This window comes from Cyprinus carpio, chromosome A14, assembly GCF_018340385.1.
Source record: "Cyprinus carpio isolate SPL01 chromosome A14, ASM1834038v1, whole genome shotgun sequence".
Classification (NCBI taxonomy): domain Eukaryota; kingdom Metazoa; phylum Chordata; class Actinopteri; order Cypriniformes; family Cyprinidae; genus Cyprinus; species Cyprinus carpio.
The window spans coordinates 15,373,673-15,396,231 of NC_056585.1; the positions used below are offsets into that span (position 1 = coordinate 15,373,673).

The window sequence follows — 22,559 nt, forward strand, 5'->3', positions numbered from 1 at the left end:
TATGTAGTCTTTTGGCTTTATCTATGCACATATCCAAGTTTCTGTACAGTTCAATCTCTAATTATCATACCATTTCAGTATCATAGAAAAAAAAGAAACCTTTTAGCCCTCAAAGCAAAGATTTCCAAAAAAGCAACTTGTATTTTTAACCTCAAAATTTGGATAAGTTTTAAGCAAAAGATTTTGTATGGACTGCAGCATTAAAAACACTAATATGTACTGCTATATGAAGCGGATGGCAGTTAGATTAAATGTTAAGATGGCTTGCACCACAATGTGCATGCGAAAACTTCCATTGTGTCAAGAGATAAAATCTTAACTTTTTTTTATCATCTCTTTCAGATTACACTGTAAATAAATATAGAATTTTAATTACATTTGCAATTAAAGCTATTCTAAATCATCATCTCTTTTCCCTTTTTGAGGGAATTTGACCATATTTGCCGTATCTGCATTCAATTATTTAGAATTGATTTAATTTATTCATCACACAAGTGTAATGAGCGATTCCTAAAGTGATGAGGGGAATGGCGCAGAGGCTTAAAACTTGATTTTTATCGTGGCAGTAGGTTACAGCATATAAAATAATGTATTTTGTATATGTGAGGGGGCCCTATCGGGCAGGGAGGGCAGGGAGGGGGAAAAGAGTTTGTTACATATTTTGCGGGGGAGGGAGGGGGGATACATTATTTTTATTTAAGAGCAATTAACAGATTCAATATGTTAATGCTTGATATACTGGACCACGCCCATCTTCCTTATCCAACGTTAATGGATCTGTAAAGAAAAAATATACATTTATAAATAAATTTGAACAAAAAAAAAAAGGTTTTAGCAGTTTCTGCCCACACAGTTTTACTTTTTGAGGAGTCATAACTGTTTCTTTTTCTTTTCTTTTTATTTTATCAGATCAGAGTGTATTCAATTACACAAAACTGAGACTTGATTTTAGTGGCCAGGGAGATTAAAAACAAAGGTATTTTTAGAGGGGATCATTTATCAGCAAAACAATTCTGTGTTGAACCAGAAAGGCACAACAAGGCTGGTATAAACTCCACAGTTATATTTACAAGAGCATGGCTTGTAAAGATTATGCACCATTGCACAAGAATCTGTGACTTGACATTTTATCAAAAATTCAACATCATCACCTCTGTCTGAAAAGGGGCACGCAGACATTTCATAAATACAATAACAACAAAAAAGATAAACATATCATTTGGACATTAACCACTACAGAGCACATTCACATACACATCAGGGAAGAACAGAGTTGTTGTTACTGGTGTATCAGATTTTTGTTGATGATCAAATGCAATGTACCTAAAAATCTAGAGTGAGACAAACTATGAGTGGTAGAAGACTGTTCCCAGCAGTAAATTTATATGCATCAAAAGTTATAAGTAAAGGTAAAGTTAAATGTAAGAAGAACAACACAATTGCAGTTCTTTCTACAATTCCACAGAGCAAATTGAAAGAGCTAAAAAGTCTAAGAGACTGAAAAGATTAATATGCGTTCAATATCTGTAACTTTATTTCACAATACCACCATCATGCACATCTATACAGTATGTTAACAAACATCAAAAGCCGAGATATAGGTAATGCCTATGGTCTTTGGAAAAGATACACAAAAGGATGAACACTGGCACATACACACATGAGTTGAAGTATCAAAATCCATCTTTTTTTTCTTTTCCTTGCAAGAGTTTGACGTCTCAAACACAATTCTACTGTGACTTTGGGACATGCACCGTCACATCCCGAGTGAGTTCTCCTTTTGCAATAAATAAAAAACTGTTTTCTTCACTCTGTGGTAGTAAGTATGCTTTCCTCTTTGCCACAGTGGCTTCACACAAGGCCCTCCCTCTTCTGCATCATGGTGTAAGGGAATGGTGCACTTGGCCATTGCATGTGCCATAGTCCAGTTTGTTAAGCTTGCCAGATCCTTTTAATGCTGCCTGGAGGCCTACCTGGGGCTCTACCTTGTAGCCTGCAGCTTTGCAGGTGGCGCCAGTAGGCCGTCCTGGACCTGGTTTTAAAACCCGCTTGCTCTGCTGTGGTGCCAGGTGGTCGTCCCGATGCCATGTCCTGTAGCCTGCAGACTTGAGTGGTACTCTGAGGGCTATGCTTGCCTCGTCGTCCCGACTTTCGCGAGGCCCTTTTCTTTTTCCTTGGAGCCTTCTGGCATCCTGCAGCCCTCATTCGGTACGTTTGTGAGTGAAATTCATTCTCTCGAGAGTCCTGCATCTGACAGGACATGGGCCTTGATCCATGGTCTCTGTGGCAGGGTGGTCAATTTTGGAGGGTGCTATTGTAATGACGAGTTGCAGGGGGCGAGTTGGGGTAAAATTTGTTGGACTGTGAACTGCATCAACTTCAAAGTGACTGGCATGGTTGTGTTATGCCCATCATGCCCGTCATATGCTACGCCGGGACCATGATGGTCGTGTGCTGTTGCTGCTATCTTGGTGCATCGATTTTCTGTTCAAATAAACTATATGTAAAAAAAACAATTTTATAGCAGAATGAGATAAAGTGGATATATAAAAAGGAATATTCTTGTATTGTGGAATAAACAATCTGAATATGAGGCATAGGCAATCTTTTCAAACCATCTTACATCGACCCCGCGACTGCATCGAAAGTGATTGATTGACTGACGTCAATCAAAAGAAAACAACAGCGCCTGTGCAATTAACCACCTGAAAGTTACGTTACGCAGAGGATAGGGCGTTGCTAATATAAACTATGGTAAATATCTGACACCTCTTAACGTACGTCAGGCAATCACTTTTACAGTTGAATAAAGAATGTCTGGTTACCAAAACAAAATGTACTAACGACGTCGCGGAATATCACTTATGGCAAGTCCGTCTTTGTCCTTATATATTCTGTAGTCATTGTCCGACCCAGCTCTTATTTGCGCATCGGGGGGTAAGAATAGATTATCTCTTTTAATTAATGGAGATAAAATTAACTTTAATATGAAAGCAGATGTAATTTTACGTTAAACGATGGGCAATGAAGAAAGTAGTGATTTATCTTTACCCTGCATCTAGGAACGCGATTTCACGGAAAATAATAATGGGGTTAAACATAGGAACACAGCTCTAATCTTCCATTCTTGAAAGCAAAAGGCATAATGTTATTTAGCAGCAGGTCCATATGGACACTGTTCCTTGAAACCGTCAAGATTGTTCGTTCGCTAAACTGGAGCGTGCTAATTCTGGTTTACTGGGATGGATATTTTTTTTTCCCTGATACGTCGCTGTGGTTTAAAGCTGATACCACAGGCAGCCATTTCGCACTAGAAAAAATAATAAAATGGAGTAAGAATAGGCCTGTAATACGCATGGCGTCAGCTGGGTGGGTGGAATTTATACTATTCTTTAGCACAAATCTCCAGAAGGGGCCTTGTTTCCGAGCTCACGCGCCTACTTTTGTCCTCCATATGTATTCATTTTAAATATATATTTCAGTGTTGGGCTGGCTTGAACTATTTGAAAACAGCCATGCCATTAATATGTCGCATGTACGTGAATGTGTATATGTTCTGGACTTTTAAAATTATTATTGCTCTTCCATTTATGTAACATTTTCCGAGGACCGTGTTTAAAATGATTAGCTTATTTATTATGAGAGCTTTCGCAGGGGGAAAAAAAGGCATTCAGTTAGGATTATCGTAAACATGATATGATAAATAATAATAATGAAATAACTTTATCTTGTTATTTAATTTTTTATTGTTTGAATAGACAGAAACAGCTTTTATACCAAAGTCGACTTAGCAAAATTAGGATAATATTTCACGTTTGGAAAGTAAATAATGTTATTTGAAACATGAAAACAATTATTGGGATAACTGGGGGGGGGGGGGGGAATGCATGTAGTGGTAAATATGCTAAAGCAGTATATGAATAAGGGCAATATTAAATAAACAACACTGTTAAATAAATTCTGACTCCTTCACATTCAAAATCACACGAAACACACGAGGGGAACAACCGAGCGCATCACAGTTCACCAGCAAAACAGAGGCATAATTAATGAATAATCAATTGTTAATATTATTATTATTATGCATTAATCAATGTCATTATTATCATCATCAGTATTATTAAGTAAGTAGTACTATCCAATGATATATAATATCATCATTATCTGATTTCATATAATTAATTTATTAAAACCTAATAAGGTCACTGTAGGCTGTTTCACAAATGAAAACTGTTATTCATCCTTGTACATTCAGTTGGGTCGGCAGCTAAACGCTCTCAGAAGAGACAAAGCACAATATCTGGCGAAAAGTGCTCACTATTAGCGAAGAGTACTTAACTGGATGTCAATATTAATAAGGTCACGCTTGAGCGTTTCATTGACTCAGGGCCATGCCCCACTGCGACGCCTGGTGTGTATAAATACTTAATTAGGACATAAAGCATTCAAGTGTGATCGTCCTATCGCAGCGGAGTGGGCCCGGCTCCTTCACGGTAGTAGGATTCCGTTATTTTTTGGGAATGCGGATTAGGTGACAGTCAACCTACATGAGGCGGATTCTTCGTCTCTGGGCTGCGCTATCATCATATAACGCAGACTCTGAGTCGAAATCAAGGAGCTTTCAGTGGCTGTACGTTTTTAATCGTTTACTGCTTAGCAGAGAACAGTAACTACATCGATTTATTCTCGAGGGCAGTAAAAAGTAAGGCAGGCGTGCTTTAGTTTATTTTGGCTGGCCCTAAAGTATTTCAAGGTAATAGGACCGGTCAACAGGCTGCTAATATTAACACTGGGACTGATGAGAAACGTACTTTGGACGGCATGATACGCCAAACCCCCAGACGGCGCAAAACACCTAAAGCAACCTAGTTTTTGTGAGTCATTTATTTACATTTTTTTCTAGGGCATTATCCGTTACTTGAATGCATTTGAGGAACTTAACGCGTAATGGACGAGGAAGGTAATTGCACGAAAGAAACTGAGCATCCAATGAGGATCGCAAGCTAACTGTGAACGAGTGCAAGCAACTGTGCGCGGAAAACCAAGTGAAAATCTCTTGCGAGAAGGTGAGTTGCAGTACTGAAGATATATCGTCACGTCTATGTCAGTGTTGAATCTATGTTAAAACCCCCACGTGCTGTTTCAGGGGGCGGGCGGTCTCCGTGGGGCGGCGCAGCAGGGGCCGTCCCTAAATTTCTGTTATCGGCTCAGATACAGTGCCAGTGGACGGCTCCTATCGCGTACTGGGCCGGCTACGGCCGGCGAATAGATGGCGGTGCCGAATTATTCTATTATTGGCCGTTCCCCGTGGCATGAATTGTGACTATGGTTGTCGGCATCTGTGCAGGCGCAGTTAGGCAACCTAGATAGCTCGTTCAGGTTTGGCCTGTATCTATTACCGTTACTGTTACTTCGTTGTCAGGCAGAGTTTTGGGTTTCGCCTTTGCTTTCTAAGCGAGTACGGGTACTTATAAACTTTCGGATGCCACCAGGGGCATCAGTTAAAAAAAAAAAAGACCGACAACACTAAATTGTGCGTTATATAAAAGGTTATTATTAATGGTCTCTTTAAAAAGTTGTCCGCAGAATTAATTCAAGACTGGGCTGGCATCTATGAATTAAGTCCGACCTGGTCATCATTATCAGTATGAACCTTATTCACTGTTCTAAATAAAGACCAAATTTTGATGTCCTATAAGTTTACATACGCACAATGTAATAAGTAAAAATGGGGGCTTGGGGGGGGGGGGGTGGGGTTGTTGCCTGAAAATTAGTAGACCTACAAAATGAAAATCTCTGTCAACTTCTCCCACATGTTGTGTTCTTATAATCGGGCATGAACTGACTTCGCTCTGTGGATCAGCAAAGGGGATGTGGAACTGGCTTTTTAACTACTAGGAATATAATATACATTAAATATAACATTATGAATATTTTACTTTATATCCAAATAAAAAAATAACTAATAATGCAATACTGAATGATGATGGTGATGCTTCATTATTTTTATGTTATTCATTTACTCAGTTAGTTAAGATGTTACACAACACTTTAAGGTTATATGAGCCGCACATTTTTACAGCAGTTCCTCTCAAAGCCTATGTCCAAGAAAACAAAGATCCCATTACGCATATATGTCAATTTTTGTTTCTCATCACTGGTACGTGTCAGTTTTGGCCGACCTTGCAGTTTTGTTAGGAATTTTAAGTGGCAATTGTGGTTAATAGTCTGAGATCACTGTTTGTGTGGCTTATGTGGTGTGTACCTGCTTTGTTTTATATTATCTATTGGGCCTGGCTAAAGAAAGTTTATCGCAAAGGTAGTCAACAGCGTTCAGGAGGCTGGTGCGTTGCCCGCCGGATTGACCGTATGTGGAGATAGTACAAGGCTTAAAAGCATTAATGATACTAGATGGAACTGTTTAAGGATTGGCGGTAAATCACCCAGTATACGCATTACCTATTCATGCGGGAGGACTATGTGGATTAGAGGTTACTGCAAATAGCTATTGGGCAGTAGAGAACAGTGCACACTTGTTGGTTTGCATCTATTAAGCGTAGATGCATATAAAGGGAAGAGACAGTCTGCCTTTAGATTAATTTAATTTTTACGTTACTAATAACAAGAAAGTAAAGTTCATGTGCATTGTTACTGGCTTGTTCTGGTCATTTTAAATCGTGGTCCAGGGTTTAGATATCACCGGAGAGCGAATCACCATTCTTTCGTGGAAAGTCGATGAAATGTTAGACGATGCACATACCAAGTTTTAATGGCTTTTAATGACGAGTGCCTGATAAAATAGCGGGAAATAGCAAACCCTGTTTGGAAATAATTTCATAAGTAGCTTCTCCCCCTCCCTGTTGGAATACGCTTACCCTCTGGCAGCCCTAGCCCTCTGTACACAACAGGTTAAATTGGTTTGATGATTAACAGTATTTCATTCGCTTGTAACCGTACCCAACTAGGTCTCGTTACTTAGCAACGCGCGAGGTTCCGACAGTGTTTAGTAGAGATAACAGGACTGGAAGTGCTTAAAAAAGCTCGACGGGTAGGGCTTGAAATCCTTGGTTTCTTCCTCTGTTAACATAAGGTTAACCTGTCAAGGAACAACAGGTCCAGTTAATCTATTGCTTTGCACAAACAAAAGGGATTCACAGGAAAAGGATAATGGCTGGCTTAGTAAGATTGGCACTTGAAATCAAGCAATTATGGCGGATCATCAATGAATCTGCATAGGGAGAGGTTGCAAGTTGCTGTGAAGAAGAGCTTCAGGGTGGGCCGCAAAAAGTCGCAGCAAGTTCGCTATGACTGATCTCCATAAGTTGATTCAGATTTTGTTTCTTGCTGGATCGGGGCACCAGCCGGATTGCAGAGCTTGCTCAGGAATGGCAGGAAAAGGAACCCACTTACTCTCCAGGAAAAACATCAGGGACAGACTGAAATTCTCCAAAGGGTACCAGGGAATGCCGGACTGCTGAGGACTGGGGTTAAGAATTTTGTCTGGTAGTAAATCCCCTTTTTCTGAATGTTTGGGGCATCCAGAATAAGCTATGTCCGGAGAAAAGAAAGGTGAGTGCTACTGTTCAGTCCTGTGTCATGCCAAACAGTAAAGCATCCTGAAACGCATTCTATGTGTATGGGAGGGTTGGCTTCTCAGCCAAGGGAGTGGGCTCAATCACAGTTTTTTTTGCCCAAAACAAACAGCCATGAATAAAGAATGGTACAAAAACTTTCCTCCGAGAGCAACTTCTCCCAACCATCCAAGAACAGTTTGGTAATGAACAATGCCTTTTCCAGCATCGATGGAGCACCTTGCCATAACGGCAAAAAGTGATAACGAAGTGGCTCAGGGAACAAAAACATCCAAATTTTGGGTCCATGGCCGGGAAACTCCCCAGACCTTGATCGGGGGGGGATTTTTTTTTTTTCATAAAGTGGAGGGTGGACAAACAAAAACCCAAAAACAAATTCTGACAAACTCCAAGCATTGATTATGCAAGAATGGGCTGGCAATCAGTCAAGGTATTGTGGCCCGATGTTGATTCACAAGCCAGCATGCCAGCCGGCGAATTGCAGAGGTCTTGAAAAAGAAGGGTCAACACTGCAAATTACACTGCAAAACAAAAGGGAAGAGAGTACCGTACTATTTTTACCACAACTAGCTCTTCTTTTTTTACATCTTTAAGACGGCTGTGTATCATTGGGATTTTGTACAGAGGTTACTTAGATTTGCAACAGACAGGGCTTTTCGGAGTGAGAGAGATTGTCTGAGCATATGCGTGATTACATGCATCTGACCTTCTTCAAGTCAAGTCATATATTTGTGGGTGGGAGGACAGTTTTGCCCATCAGTTTATCAGAAGATGAAAGCGATATCATTGTCATAGCATCCTTTCAGCATTTAAGCTGATTTCCCACAACTGCGTCAGCACTGTTCAGTGCAATGAATCGATGGCATTGTTCTCTATGAAGTGAAACATCAACTTCAGCATTACCCAGGGAACGCATTGATCGTCGTTGGGCCTTGTAATGGGGCGCTCAGAGTTAAAATAATTTTAACGCCTTGTTTCAATTATGAATGAATCAGCATTTTTTAAACGTATTAGTTGACTCACTCATAAAGATAGTCGCTTGCCGCAACCTCATTGTGTAAATAATGTAACTGCTGCTCTGACTGACAGTCTGTAAAATGAGTGCAGAGATGAGTCCCCTGTACTCATTACTGCCGATATGTCAAAACACTGAAAGCCTCTTGTCCAGTCATATTCGAGAATCGGAATATATTATTATACATTTAGTAAAAAAAAAAAAAACGGTGAGCTTAATTATGTAGACAGATAGATAAATAAATGGCAATAACAATGCATGTTGTGATATGAAGAAAAGTTTCTTCACCGAGACAGCCCTATACTCAACTCAAAACAAAGACTTTGCATAGATAGTGTACATAAAGCTTAAACTAAACTCTATTTGCTTCATCTGCACAGATTTTTCTGTCTCCATGGAGGATTGTCGCCTTCAATTGACACGCTGGATCACATCCGCGCATTGGGGACCGTATCCAAGAAGTTTCCCCATGAGGTATAAAATTCCACCTGTGAATATCAGAAAGATGTATAGTGTTACAGTAATCAAAATCATTAAGAGTTGCAGCTGTGAATACTACTCACAGGACCTTAGAAATCTTATTGGCAGGGTCCCATGTGTGATTTGCTGTGGTCAGATCCAGATGACGCGTGGAGGTTGGGGGATTTCCCCCAGGGGGGCTGGGTACACGTTTGGCCACGGACATCTCAGAAACATTTAACCATGCCAACTGCTTGACTCTGTCTCAGGTCAGGTCACGAGCTCACCAGTTAGTGATGGAGGGTAAAAAAGAAGTTGATTACTGTATAAAATTTGTTTAATGAGGGGATTTTGGACAAATGAATGTTTCTAGATTTTTGGAGTAAAAATTATAGGTTTTATTTTTAGAAGTAAAAAGCTCAAATTAGACCCTTGAGGTAAGATGGGCCCCTCAAGAGTTGGCACAGAAGGCCCCAAGTGGCATGTTATTATATTATTGTTTATATTATGTTATATTAGTGATATTATATTTTATATTAAATACTAACTGTAACAGGGTGTGTTAATCAGTATTTCCATGAAGTAGATGTACACTTCAGACATTTTTCATTAAAACCTGTAGGCTAATTGAGCAAGTAAATCATTCAATTTGCATTCATAGTTGGTGCTCTTAAGACATCTTCAATTACAGTAGGGACAATTAATATGTATCTATTTTATATTCTTGTATATAAAAGTCTTAGAGTAAATTTACCTTTCAGATTGAATCTCTTTTATGGAATTTTGCCTGGTTCGCATTGGTTATTATTCAACTAAATTGTAAAAATAGAATTTTAAATAAAATAGTTGATTTAGTATTTCACATTAATGACAATTTATAGAATATATAAATATTATTAAAAATTTTAGCAAAAGAAATGTATACATTCTATTTTTTTAATTGTATTTTTTTTTTTATTGTATTTTGACAATTTTAGTTGAATAATTAAATAATTGAGTCCCAATAAAAGATAATCATCTGAAAGGTACATGTGATATAATTATGTTATCGTGTATATATTTTTTGTTGAAGATATTAAATGTGGTTTTTTACATGAGTAATTTAAACTGTAACATGAAAAAATTTTGCATATTTGAAACAAACTATGTAGTAGAAATTTGAAACTACACAAAAGTCTAAAAATATTCAAATAACTTTTTTTTTAATAATATACCTACCTACCACTGATTAGGTACTGGCTAAATATATTTTTCAATCATTTCTACAGGGTTTATAACTGGTGTCATTGAACGTAATGTTGTAACAATCTTCAGTGCAACCTAATTATTGCTACCGATGTGGTAACCAGGCAGCGATCATGGAACTTGATTGACACGCTTAAGTACTCCTTGTACGTAATGACATAAAGCATAAAACTATTTCTGTTTTATGATAACTCCCCGTTCCCCCGTGTTATATATCAGTAATTTTGCTGTTATGAATATTAACAGGATGATTTCCTTTAGTTTACAGTTTGACCCTGCACCACGCAGAGGAGAGCCTCACGTCACTCGCCGCACTCCAGATTATTCCTTGTGTAAGATGGGAAGGGTTTTTTTTTTATTACAGTATTGCAGCACTATCTGACCCCATGGACAGTGATCATTCATAGAAGACATCTGTTCAAATTTTCCAAAACAAAACCCCTGTCCTTGGACCAAAACGTGCCATATCTATACTGCAATAAGATTAGATGCAGTCATCTCAACAAACACACAAATGTAACAGTGCTCTCTCATCTGCATCGTGTACTTTTTCTCTCTTCTGTACTAAAAAAAGCTGTTTTGTTTTTGAGCAGGATATAAGGGTTACTTCCGACTAATGGGTTTATGTGCATTCTTCTGAAACGCTGTGGAATAACGTTTTGAATATACACTCTAAATGCTTATGACTGGATTACGTACAAGTTGTGATGAGCTTAAAATAGTGCTGTGTATTATAGCTGCATTCTCATGCTGCATGGCCTCGGGTTACACAATGAGCTGTCATCTGGCAAATTTCCGACTGCTGTTTTAAAATGATTGCCTGTTGCAGTGTTTGTTGCAGGTGGGTATGAGACACTTTAGTTTTAGTCCCTTTTCAATGTCTTTGAAGCACTTTTTCAATGCAGTATTTTGTTATTGTTCTTAGTTTACAGAGCAGTGGCTTTTGTTTGTTTTGCTTTTGTATGTTACTGTATTATTTCCCATAATTTGTAAATCAGAGCACATTAAATAGGGATTTGAACGGCAATAAGACTCATGCTATTTATCTATGTAAAGCCTGTTTCTTTAAAAGACAGCAGCTGTAATGTTCTGTTCTTCCCCTGCTGTAGGACGCTGCAAAATATTGGCAGTGTTGCTGATTGATTTTTAACTGTCAAACTGGGTCATTCCTGTTATGCAGTAAAATGTACTGAGCACTTTAACTATAAAAAATGAAAATATGCCTTTATTGGAATTTAAAGAATTATATCTTAATGGTTACAGTACAGCAGACTTTCAAAAACAATATATGGTCTGGGTCAAATTCAGGAAACCTATTTATGACAAATGCAAAAAAAATAAGGATAGAACCTACGTAATAGGAAGAAAATATAGAGCTAAAGTAAAAAATTGCTCAGTGAGATTTACAGAGTTTGCTTATATGAGGGTGACAACCTGAAATTATTTGACATTTAAAATCATACCGTTTTCTGTAATAACAGTGAGAGATTTTTTTTTAAATCCTACATTTCCTCATGATGTAATGTTTGTTTGTTTTTGGGGGGGGGGGGGGTTTGTAATAACAGTGAGAGATTTTTTGAAAAAACAGTAAAACATTCCTTATTAAATGTTAGGGAATAATGTCCAACACCCACTCAAACAAAAGTGCCACTTAAAATTCTCTCCTATGTTCGCTTTATGTGTTATTGCGATAAAACAAAAATGATTTGCATGACTGAAAATCTTGAGTTTAATATTTCACACATCAGAAGTGCGTTCATGAAAATGAAAAGTATAACAGGAATGACTGAGTTGGTGTTTACATATCCGCTAGATGGGGGCATTTTCTTAGACCCGTCAGGAAACTGTACTTTACAGAATATTCTTAACACGGAGCTCTGTGGAGAAATCCATCACTCACCCTTTAAGTATAAAGCGTTTTACTTAGCTCCAAGAAATAACTGGCATTTTGAAATGGTCTTAGTTTTTGGAGGTAATTATGTAACATATTCATCTCTTTCTGTGGAGATTCAATTAAATAAAGAGTAATAATAAAAAGGTAACCCTTGTGTGACACACAAACTACATGTACCTAAGTTAAGAAATGACAGAAATGTGCTGTCACACACATGCAAATAATTACCGAGTATCGTTTCTCCATGATTTTGTGAATTCAGGTGACGCTGTCCTTCGTAATTTTTTTCACAGCAAAGCTCTTGTCCGTAAACCTCTTGGTAAGTCCGCTAGTAAGGAATGTGAAGGATAGGCGTTCTTTATGTTTAAAGTCTATTACCAATAAACACGCAGACTGCTGGAATACAAAAACATTGATTTAGGTCGAGCTCGGTTTGTGAAAACTTTCACAGTCACATTTTATCCCATGTTACAAATATTTTCCAAGCTATTGAAAAACTTTTATTATGAACAACGTCTCTGGTTGGCTGGGCAGAGGGCGGTGTTTACTGCAGCGTACTTCACATTGATTCGTAAATCCAGAATTAGCCTCCTCAGTGCGGGAGACTGATAGCTGCAGCGGAGCGCTGTGATTCGGTCTGACGGCGAGATTTGCACTCTTGCACTGTAAGTGACCTTTTTTATAGATTTTCACGGATGCCATCGGCCAGATATGTTTTTCTTCTTCCTTTTTTTTCTTTACTGGCTGCATTAGAATGTAAAACCCTTATGCCGCCAGGAAGTGGATTTGTGATGTGGCATCCAGAGGTTGATAAAGAGCTGCACAGCTGGAGTTGTACAGATGGTTTTAAAGATAAAAACTTACATTGATTAAGATTGTTATCATAAGGAGCATCCCTGCAGTATTTTTCATCATGACATTTAAACAGAATATTATTTTTTATATGGATTTATGACATATTGAAACCCCAATGGAAGCCACCTAACCGGTACTGACTGACTGGTTTTGAACCATTCTTTGCCATTGGGCTAAAATGATGAAATTCTGACAACTGATTTCAAAACGAGACACCATATAAATAATGTAATTTATCCTGCAGTGTTCGCTCTTTAAAGGCATCATTGTTTTAACATATAAAATATAACCTATGATGTGTGCATGCATTTTAATAATAAGCTATTAAAATAGAGTCATATATGGTCATGAATGCATACTATTGGGCAGTAAGTGAGCTGTTTGGGGAAAGTGTCATAAACACGGCGTCTTTGTTCAAAGTTCAGTTCAGATCAAGAGGCGCGTGCATCGGTCATTATCTTGCAATCCATAACGTGCGCGCGCTGTTGTGGTGTTTTCATTGTAGGGAAACGTAATGTAGTCGTTTTGTTGCGATATCCGATTCGTGAATCAATTGTTTTTATTGTTCTCGGATCTTTGTTTAGCGAATCGGTTGAGCCTGTCTGAACCCTAACTATTATTCACTAAAATGACTGAACGATTCGTAGACGAATTGGATTGAATCATCTCTTGTCAAATTTGAAATAAACCTGAACTAAACTAAACTAATCGGTAAATAGAAGAACATGTTATATAAAACGTAAATTAAAATATTTACTTTTTACGTACTATGTATATAAAGTTGAGTTGGTTTCACTAAATTGAAAATCATGCTCCGATATTTAAATTAATTTAATTAAGTACTTAATGTATATACACATTTTAAGTTCGAAAATTTTTAATTTTATTATGGATGATCTACATAAACACTATTATTAATAAAAACATAATAGAATTAAATGTAAAAATAATAGAACAAAAATCAATGCCTTCATATTGAGACGTTTCTTAGCAATTAATATGCCACACTGAATTCTTTTCGAATCGGTTATTTGAAACGAACAGTTCAAAAGAATCGATTAGCGCAGCTGAGTCGGTCTTGCTATCACCAGTCAGACGCGTTACAAACTGGACATCAAGTGATCTCGTGCAAAACACATGCACATTGATTTGATTTAAAGAGACACGGGCCCACTTTTGTAGCTGTCAGCCGTTGAAGCGTTTGATTTATTGTCCTCCTTTAGCCGTATCTGGTGCATTGTCAAGATAAAATGTCACCAAGCTGCACATTTAAAAGCGCGTGATTTATTTATTTCTGCCACTGCGAATGATTTTTCTTGCAATATGCACTTGTAAATAAATGCTTAAATTCTGTTTCTCCTTAAAATTTTATCTGGACTCAACCTTGAAGCATTTGATAATGAAGCTGGTTTTCTATTTGTCATTGGAAAGGCATGGTTCAGCCAAAAATAGTAACCTTGTATAATTTTAAAACAGGTATGGCTTTCTTTCTTAAGTGGAAGTAAGGAAAATGATACAGTGAATGTTGATTAAAATTGCAGTCCTTCACATTCTGTCTAATATCTTTTGTCTTTCACAGAAGAAAGATGAAAATAAATGAGAATGAGTAACTGATGACATTTTTTGAGAGAACGATCCTTTTAACCAATCCCATACACTGAGACTCAATTTCTAATCTGGTGCTTTTTCTAGTTTTGTATAGAAAAACAGGCTGTATATACACAGAGGCGCTGCTTTATATGGGCACTAGCAGCACCTTATGTCGTTTTCAGTGTGACTGATGTTTTCTTTTCTTTGGTTGGCTGGTCAGCTGTCTTTAGCAGCTACATGCTGATTCAGCGGTGGCTTAACCAGAAGAAGAATGTCATGTGCAAGCATTATTTGGTTTTGTTTCTGGAGGGAAAAATCTAAAAAGGCTTTTGATTTACTAGATGTTATTACATTTTAAAATTTACTAATTTATTCAAATTAGATTTCACAATATTACTGTTTTCACGTATTTCGGAACAAGTAAATACAGTTTAGGTGCAGAGACTTCTTTTAAAAACAATAAAAAACAGAAGTGTACTTACCATCAAAAATAACTTGTGTGTTACAAGATAAAAAGAAGGTGTTTTTAACAGTGTAATGTTTTCACATTGTACCATGGCAGCTGAGCTCTCCACCTCCCATAAATATTAAAGAGCCACGCTGGGATCAGGGAACATTTGTGGGGCGAGCAAAGCATTTCTTCACCGTCACAGACCCCAGAAACATCCTTCTGTCAAATGAACAATTAGAAAAAGCACGTCAGATAATTCTGGATTACAAGTAAGATTTTTCTCTGCATTATTTATGTAGTTTTGTATAGCGTTTCATGCTACAAATGCGACATAGTTTTCTAGATAACAAATACGTTACCATCATCATCATAGTAAGATTTTTCTCTGCATTATTTATGGGTGGTAACACAAGGTCTCACAGAAGACGAGCTATGGAGGGCAAAGTATGTTTTTGACTCCGCATTCCATCCAGACACAGGCGAGAAAATGCTCCTGATTGGTCGCATGTCTGCTCAGGGTCCCCATGAACATGACCATCACTGGATGCATGATGACGTTTTACAGGTGAAATCATGCTGAAATTTTGCTGTGTAATCCATTATTGTAGTGTAGCTGTAGGAATTGTTGGACATTTTCTGGATAAATGATTTGTCTTCAAATAATGCTGAATATTTATATTTTTTTTTTCTTGCTTTTAGAACAACTCCAGCAGTTCTGTTTTGGCAGTGGATCAATCAGTCTTTCAATGCAATAGTCAACTATACCAACAGGAGCGGAGACGCCCCCATCACAGTAAAGTGAGTAGGGTTGGGTATCGAGAACCGGTTCCAAATTTCCCTTAACCATGTATTCAATAAGACACGGGGAGTTTCGATTCCACTTAACGATTCCTGTGTTCGCATTTTAATGTGATTTTAAACGATTTAAGCGCAGGAAGCGTAAGAACTTGTGTACTGTTTTGTGTGCGCGGCACACATCTGAAGCGCGAGCACAGAGAAACGTAACGTAAACAGGCGAGAAAGAAAACAAATAAGTATTTTAGATCTGCGTGCGTTCGGTGTTAAAGAGACAGCAGCCTAAAAACATGCTGCCTGTCATTAATGTTAAACAAAGAACTAAAGAAAATCATTCACTGATCTTGACTGAATGTCTTTCGTAAACTTTCATGAGGATTTCAGCTATATTTTATTTATGAAAAGAAAACGGTAGTGTTTTTAAGCATTTGATTTCAATTTTTGAAATTTGTTCAGTTGTATATATTTATGCTATTAATAACTGATTTGTTTGTTTGTTACTATTTTATTACTGACTGTGTACTTGTCTTTAACAATGTAATGTTATGTTAGTCTAGTTGTTTATTTTTGTTAAAACTGTAGGGCCTCAGTGTTCTGTAGGCTGCTGCTCATGTATTTTTGCTCATGTTACAGTATAGAGCTGCAACAGAATGCTTTGTAAAAAGACAGAATAAATATGTTTGACCTTTTTATTGGATTTTTTTTTTATCTTATTGGAATCAAAACTAGGAATCGATAAGAAGGGGAATCGATAAGCAGAATTGGAATCAATAAAATTCAAACGATACCCAACCCTAAAAGTGAGAGGACTTTAGATCATGCATATGAACATTTGTTTCACTTAATGCATTAATTATCTTGTGCTCTACTTTGACCTAATTTACAAAATCCCTAAATTCCTTATATGTCCTTGCAGCCAGCTTGGTACAGCGTATGTATCAGCGACCACAGGAGCCGTGGCTACTGCTTTAGGACTAAATGCATTAGCAAAGGTAAAGGTCTTGCTTTCTAATGTTTAAGGGCTGTAACAATTTCACAGAAAAGTAATACATATTAGAATGTTTCCTGCTCAGTGCTCACTTTTTGTTTTCATGTATTAATCAATATTCATGTTTAAACTAAAAATGATTTTTACTATCTTTCAGCATGTGTCTCCATTAATAGGACGCTTTGTTCCTTTCGCTGCTGTAGCTGCTGCTAACTGTATTAATATTCCACTCATGAGACAACGGTAAATAATTACCTAAAACAAATCTTTTGCATGAAGAGCTTTGACCTCATTTTACTAGGGTTGCTCAGAATTGGTTGTTCGGTAGTCTCTCAATGCCTATTATATATGTGACCTTGGACCACAAAACCAGTCTTAAGTCGCTGGGGTATATTTGTAGCAATAGCCAAAAATACATTGTATGGGTCAAAATGATTGATTTTTCTTTTATGCCAAAAATCATTAGGATATTAAGTAAAGATCATGTTCCATGAAGATATTTTTTCAATTTCCTACTGTAAATATATTAAAACTTAATTTTTGATTAGTAATATGCATTGCTGAGAACTTCATTTGGACAACTTTAAAGGCGGATTTTCTCAATATTTTTATTTTTTGCACCCTTAGATTCTAGATTTTTCAAATAGTTGAATCTCAGCCAAATATTGTCATACCCTAACAAACCATACATCAATGGAAATCTTATCTTTTGTAATATTATAAATGTCTTTACTACCCACTATTTTAATGCATCCTTGCTGAATAAAAGTATAATTTCCAAAAAAAACATTTGACCGGAAGTGTATATTGTGTGCTGCTGTTCATGATTTAATAGACATGAAGTGATGTAAACTATGGTTCTTCCTTTTGTTGTTGAATCAGTGAACTCAAACATGGCATCCCAGTAACAGATGAGAATGACAATCGGTTAGGAGAATCTTCAAAGGCAGGCTCAACAGGCCATCACACAAGTAGTGGTTTCCAGAATCCTCATGGCCTCTCCAGGAATGGGTTCGTTTACTCTAAATCTCTGAATCTGTCTTTTATTAAGCTGACTGCAATAGAATGGACTTTGCACCTATGTTTATAAAATCATGCACGTACAGTGACGTCCAAAAGTCTGAGACCACACTGAAAATCTGGAATCTAGTTTAAATCTAGTAATAATGTTGAGGGATTTTATATGTAATAGAATATAAAATATCAGGATTTTTATGAGTGGTCTCAAACTTTAAAACCCCACACTGTAGGTCTTATGCACAGGCAATGCTAAAGTGCATAACTGGTTTGTGACACTGTAATTACACATAAATAATCTATCATTCTAATTAAATCTTCCTATAGCCATCCCTCCCTTTTTAATGAACTCTTTGGAAAAGAAGGCCTTCCTGAAGGTAAATTCTAACCTACATTATAAACAGTTTGGTTTACATGAATGATGATAAAACCTTAGAAGTATTCTAAATTAAAGTTTTTTAGCCTTAGCAGAGCACGCAGCTACAGTGTCCGGTCTGCTTGAATGCAGTAGCCCTTAAAATAGCCCAATACAATCATGGGCTTTGTTGCCAGGTTGATTTTCTCCCCCTTTATTTTTCAGAGGTTTCCGTGGATGAGTGCAACCCATTCAGGTTGGCTTGGTTGGGTTCTGGTGAGTTACCAAAGACAGATAGATTCGTCTAATAAACAGTTATTTCTTAAAAGGCATTCAAGAATTGTTTTGTGACCCATTCTTTTCTACATTCTTTTTTTTCTTAGCCTTGTGTTCGCAACCCCATTGTGCTGTGCGCTATTCCCACAAAAGAGGTGAGAACATTCTCAAAACTCTTTCAGAAGAATTCATTTTGTTTTATGAATCATTCTGTTGCACTTCATAATTCTAATTAAAATCGTGCAGCTCTATGGCAGTGAGCCGTTTGGAACCAGAGCTGCAGGAGAAGATTCGAGCCTGTCGTCCTGGAGTAGAGACTGTCTACTTCAACAAAGGACTGTAAAGACAAGCGTCAGTGAATCTGCTCTCTGCTGTAATGGTTTCACCTACCATCTTTGTGTGCCAAAGTTCACCCGTTCCTCTCCATGACATCCCAATTCAGTCATTTTGTAAGATGGTTTTACATTTTTGACTGTGTTTTAATTGTTTTTAAGCTAAATCCTTATTGTCGTTGTTGATTTTTTTGCTGATCTTTTGTCTGACGGTACATACTACTGTACATACATGTACATTTCTTTTTTTTTTGATTTCTGAAATAATTTTGTTTGCTGCCAGATTATTCAATGTGCCATTCAATGTCGTTTTCAGTAAGGATCAAAGATAGCTGGTGTTGACCTTGTTTTTCTCTTTCCGTTAGTCTGTATTGCATCGTTGTTTTCAGTATTTCATCTCTCCATGAGGGTTGCAGTTTATATGTTAGTGCCAAATTTCATTTCAGTTTCAAGAAAACGTCAAGGGACCTCTTAATGACAATAGTGCAATCCTTTGAAAAAAGTTGCCAAATACAAACCTCTGCTGCACATTTCCTTAGATGCAGGTTTAATAAAGCGATAAACTACAGCATGGGTTTTAAGAAGAGTTTTATCTATTTTACTATCCTCAGTATTTGAGTTTAACTAGGATGTTATACAAGAATAGTGTGTATGTTCATATATTTTCTTCTGCCTGTCGATGGTGCATGAACAAATGTTTTGTAAGTGAAAATAGTGTGAGGTTAAAGTTCAACGTGTTCTCACTGACTGTTCCAAAGTCCACTCCTCCAGCAGTTCAAGGTAACACATAGTGTTTTAATATAAACTTATCAAACCTGCATCTGTTTTCTGTTTAATGAAAGCCCATTTACTTAAGTCCAGCCTAAAAACTTTTTCATGTGACATATTTTGTAACGTTTAAGGTAACAAACAGTGCTCTACATTAAACCTACCAGAATAACTAGAATAATCAAACAGTGTAGAGGTTAATGACTAATGGAAAGCTAATGTGCCATTTTTCTGTATCTTTTAAAGAAAGGACCCAATCCCAAATGGGTAATTTTTTTTTTAACTAATGTGACTTTTCCTTTTTATTGCCTTTCCATAAATCCTGTTTCTGTTTGCCATCTATAGTAACATGGCCAAAGTATGTGGACAGCTCCTGTGAATTTATAGGTTTGGCTATTTCAGTCATTTATGATGACAAGTATTAATGCAACTGCATAACGAAATTCTATCTAGAGATTGGGATTTTAAAGGAATAGTTCCTTGTTTTTGGTTACGTTATGTATTTTTAGATTTGATGATGTTAATCTTTGTGAACGTTCCATTTAATTGACTAAGTCTCCATGTGTTATGTGAGGTATTTAAATATGTTTAATGTTTACTACCTAACCTACCAAGAGAGCGTATCAGCTCTCAGTTAGCTGTGTGTTGAGCGCTCTGATCTTTGTTGATGTGCCACATTTTTGTTCAGTTCTTGAATGTAGTGTGGCAGTAATGAAATCAAACTGAGAGCATGTACATTTCTGTGGATATATGAATGGTTATGTTGTTAGCCACTCGTTGTTCTTCAAGATTCCCTGAATGTTTTCAGTGTTATGCATTACGGATATCGTGAAAGATGATGGTTAAGGAACAGTTTTTGGTGTTTATAATTTTTGTTGAATATTATTTTGTGGTCAGATCAGGGTCGCCAGCATCTCCAATATTCACAGGGCCCGGGGACAGTACTTTCAAAAATTTCTTTGTGTCCCCCTTAATGATGGCCCTAAGTGCTCAGCTCTGATTTTTCCTATTCCATTTGAAATCTTTGATACTTACAGATCTTGTATAAATGAAATGAATTCATAACTGATGTAAACAAGCAAATGCTTGTTTGTTCAGGAGAATCACAACAGTATTGTTGCCACAAGGATCTTTAGACCGGAATTTGCAGCACACCTGTTCTTTTTGATCTTTATGAGGTAGCTGATTTTATTCATTATATAATAAGTGAAATGCAGTGTTTTCCTGGACAAGAATACATTCCTTTGTGCATTGAACACAGCATAATACTGTTTGTTTCCTGATCCCACATTACATAATCAATAAATCAAGACATCTGCATACTGGGAACTAAACGGGAATACTCTGAGGTGACCCCCGCTGAAAAAACAAACAAAAAAACAATAGAAACCATCACAGGATTGTTGTAATGGTTTTATTGGATATAATGGCAATTGAATTGGTTTTAATGGAAACTGTAATGGTCCCTGTTGGTCTCTACTGGTAATTTGCTGGCTTCTATTGGTGAATTGTTAAAACCACTAAATCCCAGTGGAATATGTCCCAAAACACACTACATGAAACCATTTTTTAATGGTTAATAGTTGATGGCTTGTAATGTTTGTAATGGTATTTGTAGTGAAAACCATTAGAATTTCCATGAAGATTTCTGTTTTTTTTTTTTTTGTTTTTTTTTTCAGCAGGGAGGTGTAACTCACTGGTCTGATCTTTAAATGAACAAGTTGCTTTCGTACAATAATTTGTTTACAGTGAATGAGATGGGTGTATGATTTTAAAGATGAATATTTTAAAAATGTTTCTTATTTTACAGTGAATGGATATAATGTACTGTGTGGATTACCTAAATGAAATAAAGAGTATTGAGCAATTGATTGATTTTGTGGATTGTCCTCATAGCAAATTTATTTCTTTATTTTTTGTGTATATCACACTAGATTTTGGGGCTGAGAAATTTTATTTCTTTACAGTTTGCTCAGTATAAATGAACAGACATTACTTCACTTACCTTCAACTGCTATTCATCAGTATTCAGCACTCATGCCTAAACATGAATGAATGTCATCGCATTAAATAACAACATGTTTTGAGGGTTAAACTTCGTGAAAAGTCACATATCTAGAAACATATTTAGAAAGCTGATATTCTTGTGATTGGAATGATGCAAATCATTTAAAATACAATCAACTCAGCAGGTACAATCCTTGTCTTTGTAAGACCGCCAGCAAGGCTTCATGCTGTGATCACATTGTGTTTCCCAGCTATAGTCATCTGCAGGCATCTGTTTACTAAAAAAATGTAGGCTGAAGGTTTTGTTTTTTTCCAGTGTGTTCAATGTTCTATTACTCAATACCCGGAATGACTTACAGTGATTCTGAGGTTCTGTTTAGGAACAAACCTCAGAGTGTCACCTTTCAAAAGAGACCAAATCATGCATATACTCCAAACGGTTTAAGAACAGCATGCAATTTACTTAGGGTATGCCTTATTTTGTCTTTTGACCAATTTTACAGGAATGCTAAGGGGTTAATGTGATGAACTACACCTGTGTTAACGTGAGGGAAACCGACTTCACCCTATAAAACCTTTTTTTTTTATTTTTTAGAAAAGCTCTAAAATTATTTTTTTAAAAGGTTTCTGCTTTATTGTTATCTTTAAAATTCATAACTTTTAAATGTGGCCCAAGTGTCTTCTGTTGCTGATTGTAGATAAGGGGTATAAAAAAAAAGGGTAGAGGGTGACACATACTGGACAAACTTGGAACACAGCACTTCAGGCAGTTTACTGTAGACACAACAATATACACTCTGTAGATGATATCTGTAGATGATGTACTGTACAACAACAAACAAAAAATCACTGACTGTTGGAAAAAAGTATCACCCGTGTCAGTATTTTGTTGAACCAACTTTTTGATTTAATTGCAGCCT

General features: G+C 36.9%; 3 pseudogenes; 2 read left to right on the forward strand and 1 right to left on the reverse strand.

Moving 5' to 3' along the window:
- Positions 1 to 1,730: 1,730 nt before the first annotated feature.
- Positions 1,731 to 5,637, reverse strand: LOC122147517 (annotated as a pseudogene).
- A 1,667-nt stretch (positions 5,638 to 7,304) lies between these two features.
- On the forward strand, positions 7,305 to 14,971 carry LOC122147518 (annotated as a pseudogene).
- Positions 14,972 to 15,205: 234 nt separating this feature from the next.
- LOC122147432 lies at positions 15,206 to 19,315 on the forward strand (annotated as a pseudogene).
- Positions 19,316 to 22,559: the final 3,244 nt, after the last annotated feature.